General features: G+C 51.6%; 1 protein-coding gene across 1 annotated transcript in view; it reads right to left on the bottom strand.

The window, feature by feature from the left end:
* The window catches only part of SMAD6 (SMAD family member 6), a gene marked incomplete at its 5' end in the record, with an annotated part of 39,604 nt that overhangs the window by 1,113 nt on the left and 23,837 nt on the right, over positions 1 to 14,654 (bottom strand). The gene's annotated exons all lie outside the window — the stretch shown is intronic.

Genomic DNA, 14,654 nt, shown 5'->3' with positions numbered 1-14,654 from the left:
CCTGCCATGGGCAGGGACACCTTCCATAGCCCAGGTTGCTCCAAGCCTCATCCAGTCTGGCCTTGAAGACATCCAGGGATGGGGCATCCACAGATTCTCTGGGCAACCTGTCCCAGTGCTCCCAACCTCTCCTGGAAGAATTTTGTCAAATGCCACCAAGAAAGAAGACTCAAGCAAAGGCTGGTGACCCAACGGGCCACCCAACATCTCCCACGGAGCTCAACATCTCTCTCCCCCTGGTTTAATGTCCAACCCCGCACGCGGCAGCTGGGATGCTGTGTACCCAAGATCAGTGCGTTTCCACCACCAAGAGCCGGCACAGACACTGCACCACCGCAACTTGGCCACCCCTGAGCTTGGCGGGTTCCCAAGCTCCTCCAGCATGGGCTGTGGTGTTGTACCCTCATTTTCAAACGCCAACCTGGGCTGAGCTGAAACACAAGGGATGTCCACAAAGTGCTCGGACGACCGACCCGACAGTTCTCTCTGCTACGGAACATTCTTCGACAGCGATGCTGATGTTCCCATGGGGAACATGAAATCTGAGGAGGAATTTCATGCCAAGGGGGAGTAGTTGCTATGAACTATATATGTCCTCCTACAAAGCCGCTGCAACTCTCCCCAGAACAATGAGAAATATCTTTTCTTTCTAGGAATTAAGTTAAGGAAGACGGGAGGGATGCCGACCGCCAGAAATCTGTTTAATTTATGATCCCTCCAAAATTTATGATGCCTCCAGAAGGAACGTGGGAACTCTCAGCTCTAAAAGAGCCCCAAAAAGGGCAAAACAACCTCTTGATGAACACTGTTCCTGCTCCTATCACACTGGCTAGCAGAAAACCACCCTGGGATTTCGAGCAAGGAGCTCTGCTTCCAGCCAGCCCTGCTCCGTGCCCAGCATTAAGCTCCCTGACAATGCATCACGCGCCCGCGGCCTGCTGACCCCTCTGCCTTCGTGCCATCAAGTCTGATTAACTCGCACGCGGGGTGATGCCATTATTTTGCTTCAGAGACCCTATTGACGCACCGGATTTCAAGCGCTGCCCTACAGCCCCGTTTCTTTTCAGGCTCAAATTACCCTGGAGAGGGACGGGCTCTCCTCCCCATTAACGATCTTTGAATTAAGCCGCTTTGTTAGAGTTTAACTTGAGTTGTAACTATACAAATTTCAGGGGAGGGAGACGGGGGGAAGGGGAAACGGGGTAATTGGGCAAGCGGGGAGGCAGCGGGACTGGTGGGATGCCCTTTGCCATGGGCGATGCTCATCGCCTTGCACCGACCCCTTCACAGGTCTTAAACAGCCCTAAAATGCCAGACTGGCCCCTTCCTCCCCCACCATCTGTTTAAATAATTTTTAGGACCCGGCACAGCTGCCAACAGTCCCTTTTTGGTTTGATGCACATTTTATCCGTAACTGGGAAGGAAACCCCATGACCATCAGACACTTCAACCCCGCCTGGGAAAAGAAACACCGTCACTCTCTGGCCAATAACTGTACTTCCTCTGCCGTCTCAAGTGACCCTCCTGCACCCAGATCACCAGGAGTTAAGCAAACAACCCAGCTCGCTCCGAAAGGGTAGTGACTTCATCGGCGAGCGCAGGATGAGCATGTTATAGAATCATAGAATCACAGAATGGTTTGGGTTGGAAGGGACCTTAAAGATCATCTAGTTCCAACCCTCCTGCCATGGGCAGGGACACCTTCCACTAGACCAGGTTGCTCAGAGCCTCATCCAGCCTGGCCTTGAAGACATCCAGGGATGGGGCATCCACAGCTTCTCTGGGCAACCTGTTCCAGTGCCTCACCACCCTCTCTGTGAAGAATTTGTTGTAGCCAAGCACATCATTACATCCTGCCGCCTGGACCTGGCTCTTCCGGAAGAATCTCATGATGCCCTGCAAAGCACCAGCCATGGGAACATGAAGTTTTAGGGATGGAAGAGGAGATTCACATGTAATTCTGGGTAAGAAACATCCCCCCCTCCACCTGCCTAGTACCCATACGATGAACCAAGAGCTCCACCAAGAAGAGAAGCTTGGATGAGATCGGTGATGAAACGTTTCAGAACCTCTTTGCAGGATTTCTGCGGCAGTTGCAAAAATTATGTTAATCAAGTTGATGGCGTTACCACAGATATGACCCAAACAGTCTCACCTAACTGAATGTTACTGAAGCAAGACCATCCTTAGCTACATCTCTACAAACCCCTAAAATCAACACCTTGGCACGGACAAAAATCATTTGACCTCCTCTGATAAGATCCCTTCATCTACCACCATACAGACAGCCAGCACCTTTTGCTCTTTAACAATGGCAAATAGATCCAGATTTTCTTTTAAGAGGGGAAACAAGATGTAGTTCATAAATAACACAAAAGCAGAAAGACATACTGAGCAACCGAGCTTCATCTGCAGGTCTGTCTCCCACAGCATCCAGTTTCCAGAGTCATCTTCCCCCTGGGATATCATGTAGCTGAGATGCCTCCAGTGCCTTTCCAAACCTCTTCTCAAATGCTACATTTTGTTGTTGCCCCACTGCAGTGATGCTGGGGGGAGTGGTACAGACAAGCCAAGAGCTTTTCATCTGCTGGGCCCGGAGGCTGGTAGCAATTACCGAGCTCTGCATCTGCTTAACCTCCCAACCCCCGCCAAGCCCTGCATGCCCATTAGCTGCGTTGGGTTTGTCATTACATTTTTTAGGAACTACCACTCAGCCTCTGAATTTCCCTTACAGACTAAGAACGGCACAACTTCAAAACTCAGGTTTCCCCATCAGTTGAATTAATTAAGGGAATAGTCAGCAATAAACATTTAAATAGATGTTTCCCATGGTTTATGGCAAACTCATGTACCCAGTGGGGGGAAATCAAAGCAGGAGGAAACCAGTGTCTGTTCTACAAGAACATCTCGCTCTAGGTGCCACCATCAGTTGAAGGCTGGGGGGAAGACTTTTTCCAAGGGCAGGGAGTGACAGGACAAGGGGTAACGGGTTTAAACGGAAAGAGGGAGATGGAGATGGGACATCAGGAAGGAATTCTTCCTGCAGAGGGTGGGAGCACTGGGACAGGTTGCCCAGAGAAGCTGTGGATGCCCCATCCCTGGAAGTGTCCAAGGCCAGGCTGGATGAGGCTTGGAGCAACCTGGTCTAGCGGAAGGTGTCCCTGCCCATGGCAGGGGGTGGGGCTGGGGGGGCTTTAAGATCCCTTCCAGCCCAAACCAGTCTGTGATTCTGTGACCTTGCTGTAGGTGTCACCATCCCTGGTGCCATCCCCGCTTTCCAGGAACCAGCACATAGTCCGGTAAGGTCACCAATCTACAGACGTGCTGGAAACAGAGGGAGGTTTTACCACAGCTTGTGCTTTGGTGCCTGTAGAACAGGCTTATTAAACTCACTTCCATGCAATTTATGGCATGAGGTTCAGTCCATCCGTCCACACATCTCAGGGGTGAACCTCCCCCCTTTCCAACGTGCGTCCCACCTCTGTCACCCTGTCACAGCTCCTGCCCAGCAGTAACAGCTCTGCCAGTGCAAAGCACTCCTGGAAACCTCCTGTGCTCCTTCCAACGGGCGAGGGTGTGAGTTTTAGGTAATTGCACATTAAGCAGCTAAAAGTTTCCCTTGCACCCCACTTTTCCTGGCTGGGAGTGAAGAAAAGCTTTAAGAGCCATGTGCCTGCTGCAAAAGCAACCTGCCCGCGGCCCGCAGGCAAATGAAACACCCCAAAAGGAGATGGTTAAAGGGCTCATCCCAAAAGCCGCCAGAAAGCTTTCGGCAGGGTCCCTCTTCTCCCCCAGCCCCATCCATCGCCGCCCATGCCGGCTGCCCCGCTCCCCGTGCGGCGCTGGGTCCCTTCCCTCGCTTTTATCCCCCAGCACACCCACCCAAACCCTGGAAGGCTGACCTCGTCCCGCAGCCCTGACAGCAAGCGAGCACTCCAGCGAGCCCCGAAGACGAGGGGCCTGCGCTCTGTCTTATCCCCTGCCAAGTATTAGTTTCGCCTCCAGCTATTAGGCACCACCACTCAGCAGACAGCAGGGGCGGCCGGCAGAAAAGCATGTCCTCTGCCTTTTAAATAAATACTCCATTTTTTTGCCCCTCCTTTTTCCACGCTGCCCTTTATTGCAGACAAGAAAACCTGCTTTTTTTTTCTCCCTCCCCCTTTCTGCTTGGAACAGAGACAGGCTTGTTGGCTTTCTTTCTCAAGAAAGCAAAATATTTTAGTCCTGCAGTGCCTGCCTGGATGGTACACGCTGCATTTTTAACAACCAGCATTGTAGGCAGCTACGACTTCTCACAGCTACATTTAGGCTGGCGTCAGGGCTATCTCTTCCATCAAAGCCACCTTTATCGATCAGATGGAGGGGCTGAAACTCTGGCTCTTGTTTACTCGTTCCTCCGAGTCACCGTTTCCTCTGCTGCAGCGATGCCTCGCAGCATCCCAAAGAAAATTCAAACAATTTAAGATTAAAAAAACAAGATAGGAAGCGAAACAGAGAATCAAAACCAGAACTTAATGGGAAAAAGAGTCTTGCACGGCTCAGGCTAAAGGAATCCGGGTAGGGGAATAAAATCCTGACGGCATTAGCAGCACTGCTGCTTTCACTCCCCGTGGAGTGTGGAGGTAAAGAAAATAACTTGAGGTTATAGATTATTTGTGACTTGCCGGTGCTGTATGCCAGTAAAGTTCAAAGCAGTGCACTAAACAAGAAAAGACAAGATGCTTTTTTCCAAAACAAAATGCTGCACAGCCCCACTGCTTGATGTTGCACTTAAAAGCAGGATGGAAAACATGGGCAGATCACAAAACGCATGAAATATCTCTCTTGATTCATGCTTCGACCCTTCCAAAGCCACCAAAGCTCTTCCCAGCAGGACAAATGGCCCCCACGATACATGGCTGCAAGTAAGATCTTGCTGCGTAAGGCAACGGGGGCAAGAAGGGAAGTTACACACGGGGAGACCACGCACGTATGAAAAAATACATCACTGCACTCTCCAAATGTGACGGGGACTCGGCTGCACATCTGGGCACCTGAAGAGATGATGTGGGATATTCCAAAGTGTCCCCACGACTCAACCCCACACCCCATTTTCACGTCCCACCCTCCCGTACTCCTGCATCACGGGGCAGCCCGACGCTCCTCCGGCCATGGAGCTCAGTTACCTCCTTTCCCAACAGCCAATGTCTTTCCATTCAGTTTTATTCCACTTCAGACGCTGTTAGATACACGCTCAGCCTTTTTTCTCCCCCTTGCCATAGCCCAGCCGCACGTTTGTACGACCCGACACGCAGCAGGATGGTTGCAGCCATACACAGGTCACTCTGAACAAGGTCCAGACAAAAAGCCCGGCACAAAGAACAAGCACATTTCCCCAAAAATCCTTTAACAGTTCACCGGGGAGCCATCGGTTAAAACAAAACAGGTCACTCTGAACAAGGTCCAGATAAAAAGCCCGGCACAAAAAACAAGCACATTTCCCCAAAAATCTTTTAACAGTTCACCGGGGAGCCATTGGTTAAAACAATCCCCTGTTAATACTCTTGGAAACAAGCTCCAGAGGAAGGGGTTAAAACGTTCCAGAACAGAAAGGGAATTTTTATGGCCTTGCAAAAAAAAAAAAAAATTAATTGTCAATCTGCCCCAGCAAAGCTCACAACCATTTTTGTTAAGCCAATATACTTAAAATACCTCTGCCTTACAAGTTTCAGCTGGAATGCATCACTGCGGCCCCCCGAGAGCCCCCGCGCTGCAACCAGCCCCACGGCACCGACCCCCGGCACGACACCCTGCCCATTGGGGCTGGGGGGAAGGTGAGCGTTGCCCCCAGCACTGGGGCCCCCCATGCAGCCGTCCCTGGGGACACAGGCCCATAAACCAGCCACCATCTGTCCATCCATCCTCACTGGGAGTGGTGGGGGTGGGATTTCGAAGGCACCTTCCCACCCCTGGATGAGCTGCAGCCGTTGGGGCGCCACGTCTTGGCCAACAGCCGCTTTGTCAGCCCATGGGAGCGCTCCAACGTGGGCTCCAACGTGCGTATTTCAGGCAACTTCCCAAGCCCACCGGCAAATGACTGCAGGAGGCTGGGCAGGACTCGGGCTGCCGTCCTGTGGTGGCCCTGGGGATGTTCGCCATGCTGTCCCCCAGCAGAAGTCATGGAAAGTCCCGATGAGGACAAGGCCAGTTCAGTCCATTTTTCAAACCACTTCTCCGTTTCTCCGATGAAGCAAGAAGCTGTGTGCTACGGCAGGACAAGGGGCTTGCGCAAGGAGATGGCAGATGGGTGCAAGCAGGAGGTTGGAGAGCCCCAGGCTTCTTCCTGAACCTTTTCCTTAATCAACTGAGGATCCTTTACTTTCCCAAGACAAACTTGCTCCCTGACTAGAGTCCCTGAAAAGCTGTCACCGGCTCCCAAGCCGATGACCGAGGTCAGCCGTAGGGACAGCAGCCTAGACCTTCCCCACGCTGCATCAAACTCTCCAGGCTTTGGTGTGACCTGCTGAGAGACGTAAAGGTTCAGCCCAGGTCATGCCTCAGCTATAAAATAAGAGCGTGATTTCATATTACGAAGTATTATTTCATCTGGTGTCCTCACTGGTGTGGCACAAGGTCCCAACTCCTCCAACCCCAGCACGGTTCCTGGTGTGTTCCTCACAGAATTTTTCCAGAGCCCAGCTCAGCTCACGCATCCAGCAAAAATCCAACACCAAGGAAAGCATCTCAGACTGCCAAAAAGAGCCCTCGCTGCCACCGCACCCACCGTGGAGGAGGCACCTTCCTCTTCCTCCTCCATCACCTCCAGCCTTTACCTTGGAGCAGAGCTCGGTGCTCCCAGCCTCCTTCCATGAGCCAATTTAATTCGTTAACCTAGCAGATGATTAACTCAGAAGAACACTTGCACTGGGTTAATTAATTAAATTAGTTCAAAAAAAGGTCTGATGGGCAACAGAGCCGGGGAAGAGGCGCGTGGAGAGGCCTGGGGGGGAAAGGGGGACATTTCCATGGCAGCCCAAGAAACAAAAGCAACACAGGACAGGGGCCAATGCCAAGAATTAGGATGAAAACAATTTTCTCTGCATAAAAGAAACCAGTCTGCAAAATCATCAGCTCATGCTAATTTTTTTATATCCTTCAAAGAAAAACACATGCCATGTTTAGTTCTGCCCGGAAATTTGTAAGCCGTCATCACTTAGCCTGTTTTCAAGCTAAACTCAAGGAGTTTGTTTCTAATGTACCTTCTCTGTCCATTAAATACACAGTCCAGAACATGATTTTAAGGTATTTCAGCAGGTTTTTTTCCCAGCTCCCCTGCATGGTTTACAAAGCTCTTTTCAGCCAAGGGTGAAAAGTCCTAGAAAGTAAAAAACACTGGAAAAGCCCAACTCAGGTATTTTTCACTGACATTTTTATGCGTTACTTCTAAAGGCCAATGTTTTCAGAGATTTAGGTGATTTGGGGGGGGTTTTTTGAGTCGAACAGCCTCCATATAATCTGAGCTCACAGTTTTCCCAGGCACATTCATCTCCTTTAAGTTCCCGGGGCTGCGCATGTAACCGCTTTCTACCTGGCGTGTAAAAGTTAACACAACAATGTAAATACACCTTCAAAAGGAGCCCAAAACGTAATCACCTCCGCTGGCTGCCAATTATGAACGCACCAGACCTGTCATCAACCCGGATTTGGCTGAGACTTCCCCACTGTTGGAAACCAGCCCTGGCTAAGTCCAAGGCCGGAAAAATCCTGGAGTCGCGCTCGGCACCTCCGTGAGCACCCGCAGCATCCCTGCTGCCTGGCTACGGCCGTGGGTGCCCCCACCCGGAGCCCCCAGCAGCCAAAAAAATGGGGAGACAAACAAGATGGTGGGAGACAGAGGGCATAGGATGGGGTGAAGGTCTCCACTAACTTATTTTCTGTAAAATCATGAGGTTGGCGGAAAATCTTCCGAGCATCGTCTAGTTGTGGTTGTTTTTTTTCGTCTGTCTCCCACTCAAGGCACCGGCTACACTTGGAGGGGGGAAAGGCTCATTCCCAAGGGCTGGACTGCAAGGGTGGGGGATGATGGTACAAAAAAATGAGGGAAAAAATTCCCTTTTTTATTTTTAGTTTGAGAACTTGCACATTTTCAGCTCCCCCAAACAACCATGTTTGCAAATCCCAGAGCCTGAAGAACGCTAAGAATTTGGGAGAAATCACCCCATAAATCACCCGATGGCAGACTTCCCTTGTAGCTGTTGCAGCAAGGTCCCGCGCTGCCTCCCCTGTGCCAGCCCTCACTGTGAATTAATCCGGGGGCTGCCTGCTGTAATCCCGGCTATGCCAACCACATCCGACCTGGGCTGGGCCGGTGGGCTGAGGTTGGACCGGCCAAATCCCACAGGGACCTCCTGAGCTCGCTTCTGCCTTTTTAACCTGTTCTGGCTTTGCAGAGCAATTTTAGGTGAAAAATTGCTTAGAAATTGCTCTTAGAAATCCCGACCGATGCCCTCGGGGAGGGAAATAACCTGCTCGATGACGAGAGCTGCGGCAGATCGGAGCATCCCATGGTGGAGGGGAGACTCTGGAAAGCGGTATAAATAAATAATCACAGTTTTTGCTCACAGAGGAGTTTCGGCTGAGCGCTTCAAAGCATTTTAAAAGCAGAAACTAATTAGCAGGTCCCTCTGAAGAGAAACAGGAATAACACCACTTTCCACCTCCACCATGCCTCCTGGGCAGAGCACGCTGGGTGCCGGACTCGGCTGCTGGCTGAGCCTGGGAACAGCCTTACTGGAGGGTGATGGTCCAGAGGTGCGACACTCAGGCTGTACCTGGACCAAAGCCCCGTCTGGTTCACGCCGGCATTAAATGGAGGGGTTTCTGCCAGGGTGGAGGGAGCACTGAGATGATGGAGCTGTTCTGGGAAGCCAGATGCCGAGCTGGTGGGAACGTCGCTGAGCCAACTGCAGCGATGTCCCTGTAGATGCCTGCTAAGAGCATCGGAGCATCCCTGGCGGCAGCAGGACCACTTACCCAGACACCTCTGCTGAAGAAAAGCATCAGAGAGAACCCGAGGGCACTGAGCTCCTCCGAGCAAAGCGTGCTGTCCAGCAAAGGGCACGCAGCCAGGCAGCACACCATCACTCACTCACACCACTCTCGGCACAGCCCCAGCCCCAAATTACCGCTCAGCTCCCTCCGGTAACAACAAAAATTGCCATTTCCAGAAGGTAAATGCTCAGCCGTTCCCATACATGGGGCCTCCTTCAGGTGTCCCAGGCTGCTCACGCAAAACTTTGGGCTTTAGAGCTCGCACAGGACATGGGAATGAAGCAGGCTGTGACTGCAGCAGCTTTGCCACGCTCTTGTTTTTACTGACCAGAAAAAGAGCAGAGATGCTTCCCTGGGTGGAAAATCAGAGCAAAACCAAAACAAACGTCACCATCACATGTATTTTGAGAGCCTGCAATTGCGCTCCAGCCCGAGCGAGACCGAAGCCAGCCTTGCCCCGCTATCACACCTCCATCGGATTTACGCCCGAGAACAAGCCGTGGGGTTTCAGAGCAGATCCAGACGACGTGAGAAGCAGCGATCGGGCTGAAAAAAAACCAAGGCCACCCTGATTTCTCTGAAGCCACAAGCAGCATCCTCGAGAGGAGATCAAGGCGCTGGAGGCAGATGTCTGTGGGCTGGATGCCAATACCACTGCAAGTATCAAGGACTGCGAGAGCTCTAGGAAACTATCACCGAGCTGGAAGAACAAGTTGTGACGAAAGAGTGCCGGGCTCAGGAGGCTCCCCGGGGGCCACGAGCAGGAGCCCATCAAATGCCTGCCTCCATATGGGCTGGGAATGAGCTGCTTTGCTCCTCCCTGGCTGGCTAGGTGCAGAGTCCAGCACCGGGCAGTGGCAAGATCCCAGCCTGGGACCTCTGGGAGAAAAAATATCTTGGGCTTTCATCCCAAACTCCTGCTGGTACCCAGACTGGCTCTGGTTCCCCCATCCCTACCCATCATTCACCCCCCAAAAGGGCTCCATCTGATGTTTCCCCTTGCCCGGGAATTCTCCCCCAGCATCCTTAAAAAGGCTTTTTTCCAGCATGGTATCAGTGCCCTCACGTATCTGGGAAGCAGAGAGGGGTTGAGAGTGAAATAGAAATTCAGGCTTTGTTCTCACTGGCCAGAGGCCAGGATCCTTCTCCCAGTAAAGCTCCCCGAGACTCACTGAGCAAGCAGGATGGGGACCCACAACTCCAGCTGACCACCGCACGTCACGCCGCCTGCGCTTGCTGCAAGTCCTTTCTCGTGGAGGATTTGCCAAAGTTTTAGAGGGAATTAAAGGATTTTGGGTGCCAGCATGGCCTTTGCAAGGAAACAATCCCACCGGTGTGCAAGCCAATTTGGTCACGCTGGAAGGATAAACCTGTATGGGGAGGTCTTGGGGCTCAAATCTGTTGGAGAGGGATTAACAGCGATGGGGATGGAGTCTGTTTGCGGCATGAGCGGCCATGGGAAGAGCCCAGCGGAAGGCAGGCAGCGAGGAAGAGGCAGGTCTCAGGTCCTGCAGTGCTGGAAGGGAGCACGGAGATGGCTCCCACCCTCCTGCTCGCACGCGCATGCGCGTAGGCACGGCCGCAGCCGGGCCGGGAGGAACGTGCAGAGGGATGCGTGCATGCGTGTGCACCCACACGCCAGATTTTTCGATAGCTAGTTCATGTATTTATGTGTAAACACTTTCTGGGTCTATTCCAGCCCTTACTCCAAGCAAGCAGCTCGCTCCACTGACAACTGCTCATGGCCAGCATCCATGGGCTCTTACTCCCACTTAAACCAAAGACTAAACAATGACTTAAGCATCTCAGGATTTAAGCCCCATAGTTGGTCCCTTACAGTCACAGCTGAAGCAAGGAGGATGCCGTGCTGGCAGTTTCTGCTTTGCAGGAGGACCTCCACCCCCGTGAACGCCACGGATAATCACCCTTGTGCCATTTGTGCGCCATGGTGGGTTCACCGGGAAGGGTCTCCTGGTCCTTGTTCTGTAAAATCCACAAAGCAGCAACCCAGAGGCGCAGATGTGGCCCAGGGCACGCACTTCTGCTAGTCTGGGATAACATCACCCCCAAAGACCAAACATACCTCGCCTTGTTTTCATACTCCCTGGAGTGGCACAGTAAACCTATTACAATTCAGATAAACAGCAAAAAAAATTGTGCAAGGGATAAGCAGGGGGTGGGGGATGAAAACCAATGTATTTGCATGAAATCCACAACATGGGCGAGCATCAGTGCAGCCCAACGAGGCCGCGACGTGTCTCTGAAAGTCTCCAAAAAGCATCTACACAATCATCTCCCAGATGACACAATTCCTAACCCTGTACTTGCACATGGAGAGTGGAGGTGACTCATGCTAATTATCCTCCCTGGCCAAGACGGACTTGTTTTCATTTTTAAAAAACCACAGTTTCTTTTCAAAAACAGGGGTAAAAAAGAAAAATACCAACATACACACACAACTCCATGGGATACATCCTGTCCTGCTGTGCTAATACGAATCCCAAACACCCCGATACTCCGACTTCACTCAGGATGTTCAAAGAGAGAGGGATTGATGAGCTATAGCAGGGACACAGCCAGAGATGCACAGCAGAGACGCTGCCAGCATTAGCTCCGTGTCTCCTGATTTCCAGTAATGCTCATTCATATAACCCAGCTAAAATAATTCGTGGGCGTATAAGCAGAGCTCAAGAAGGGTCTTAATTCAGATTAAAAACCCTCCCACCTTTCTCGGACAAACTCTCATCTTTCTTGGAGGGCAGCTGAAATTTAAAGCTAAAAATAAGCTTTTTGGGACCAGCTTGTGCAGGGTTCGTGGTTGCAGCTCCTCCGTGAGACCATTTCGGCAGGGGGGGAAGCACAGGCTGCAGTTATAAACTCTGCTAATTAAGTACCAAACGACTTTCCCATCAACAGGAAAATGGGAAGGAGAACAGGTCGGGCTCTTTGTAAATCAAGGATGGGGAGATTAATGGAGCATGTGGATGCTTCATTATGGTTAACGAGTTCAAGACTGCACACCCTCAACACAGCCGAGTGCTAAAAGAGAAACCTCAACCCCTTCCCCTCCCCTCAAGGGAAATTGATTTTAAAAAATAAGGCATAGTGGGGGGAAATACACCTGGTATTATACATTAAATTCTCCTATACATCATATACATATACACACACACACATATATACACATATATTATATCCACATGGATCCAAAGAACCTCCTTGCACAAAACCTGAAGAATCATAGACTGGTTTGGGTTGAAAGGACCTTAAAGATCATCTAGTTCCAACCCCCCCTGCCATGGGCAGGGACACCTTCTGAATAACTCAGTGTAAAATCAAGGCCAGATATTTTGCAGAAATACACCCACAAAACTCCAACAAGCCACATGATCCCCTCTTTGGACAACTTCTGGGTATTACTGCAACATTTCTGACTATTTCTTCCGGGGCTGCGGAGGATGTGGAAGCCTCGTCATTCAACCCCGCTATTTGCATGGTACAAACAACCCAATGCTATCAACGTTATAAACTCTGTCAAGATCCTGCAAGAGAATCCTTAAATTGTTAAAAATAGGAAAGAAACTGCACAGTTCACATATTTTATAAAGCTGGGTTAAATCAACATCTGCAAAAAATATCCCTGTTAAACGAAATAGCAGGATTTCATTAAGTAAATTGCAAGTTGGCAAAAATTCTGAAAGAAAGGGAAAAAGCCACAGCCAGCCCTGTAATTTAAACCTTATTTTAACTGTGACAGCACGACTGTGAGAGGCTGCATTTACAAATGAAAAAAAAACCCTAAACTCTAAAAAAAAGTACCTGTTCCCCTGTTCCCCTCCTCAGCACACCGGTGTCTCCAGTCATCATGCTAAAGAGCCTTCCCCAAGGAGATAAAAGCAGGAGTGGGATCTGCTCCCAGTCCCACATCCTCTGTACTGAACCCAGCAAACCTGCAGAATCCAGGATTTTCCACCCCAGGGAGCATCCTGACGCCCGCGTGGCGGTGGGGCGTGGTGGGTGACAATGTCTGTGGAGCCCTCGGAGCCAAGTGGGCTCGGGTAGACCCCCGTGGGTCTGCAACCCACAGTTTTGAGCCAACGTGGAGCGAGCCCTTTGCCTGGAGGCTGAGCAGCCGAAACTGGGATTAGACGGCTGCAGGTCTGGGAAACAGCTCAGTCCGGGCAATACTTCTCCATTTTCTACGTTTTAACACATCCTGCTCCCCTGCACAAGACCAGGAGCCAGCCAGGGGCCGGCGCTGGGGAAGGGCTGGTGGCACCTACCCCGTCCCACGCAGGCAGCGTGGTCCTGCACGCGTGTCCGGCGGGTCTGGGTGCCATGGGAGGGGAGGGTGGCAGCAACTGGGCTCCTGGCTTGGATATCCCAAAGAAGACCCTAAAGGGACAGGACATCCTGATATTGAGCGGGATGGCGGTGCTCACCTGCAGGGAAATTATTTTGGAGTTTCTTTTGGGACCAGCATTTTAGGGTGGTCATGGCACCATGAGCACAAATTCTGGGTGCAAAACTACCCCCAGCCCCACAGCCTCGGACTGAGCTCAGCCCAGACATGCAGCCATCGCCTAGGGCGGGCAGGGAGCAGGCAGGGAATCGCCTGCCCTTCCAGCCAGTTTTCCAAACCTGCTGAGCACCTTTCCTGCCTGGAATGAGTCGGGCGCGTTGGGCTGGGCTCTTCTCACAGTGATGGCTAAAAGCCTCTGCAGAGGCTGTCCCCACGGGGGACAGGGGCTGCCTGGGTGGGTGGGCTCCCACCATGGGGACACCCCGGAGGGCACCATCCTCTGGGGTCACCACCTCCAGGGCAACACCCAGCACTGGGAACTTGGGGTCCAAACATGAACTCCAGTATTAGAGCCATTTCCCACCCAGAACCTCAGCTGTCCCTGGGAAATCACCTGGAAGCAGCACTCTGGGATCAGTAAAACCTCACGTCCGGCACATACCAAATCTGTTTGCTTTGAAAATAATTGCAAAACCTTAAAACAAAACCTAAATACAACCAGTTTACTATGCAAACTCGGAGATGAAGACGAGACCTTTAGCAGAAAGACCAATTATTTGCTCGCAAAGCTTTGGCTTTGCTGTTTTTCCTGGCACTTACGACACCCGTTATTTTGAAGGGCTGTTTGCTGCATGCGGAGCCGAGAAAACAGTGATCCTATTTCCTTTCTGACCTAAACATCCGTTTGCCGTGCGAGCGGGAGGAAAAAAAGCCCAAACCACTCCGTGCATCTCAGGAAACACAAAGAAAGGGGCGGTGGGTGCCAGGGGCGAGGAGAGCAGGCACCCACCCCGCTGATCCCACTCTGTAAGGCTTTCACCGATTGCCATCCAAGGCAGGCGTCCATCCCGTGACACCCCTAAAAGAAAGAGAACGGGGTCTGGGCTGCCCTCCTCGATGAAGAGCAAGCAAAGGACCCCTGGCTGGACCCTCGCATCTTCTTTAACATGTCCACAAAGGCAAAGGGGGCTCATCGCTACCAGCATCTGCACTTGCAGCGAGACTGAGCAGGTCCCGAGGCTGAAGACCAGGCAGGCTCACAGCCTCGCGCCCGACAAGGCACGAAGTAAAAGCTGCATGTGCACCACGTAGGCACGCTGGA

Source organism: Eurypyga helias, unplaced genomic scaffold, assembly GCF_000690775.1.
Source record: "Eurypyga helias isolate BGI_N326 unplaced genomic scaffold, ASM69077v1 scaffold21883, whole genome shotgun sequence".
NCBI lineage: Eukaryota > Metazoa > Chordata > Aves > Eurypygiformes > Eurypygidae > Eurypyga > Eurypyga helias.
The sequence above is the reverse complement of the archived record's forward strand: the minus strand, read 5'-3'. Positions and strand labels throughout refer to the sequence as shown.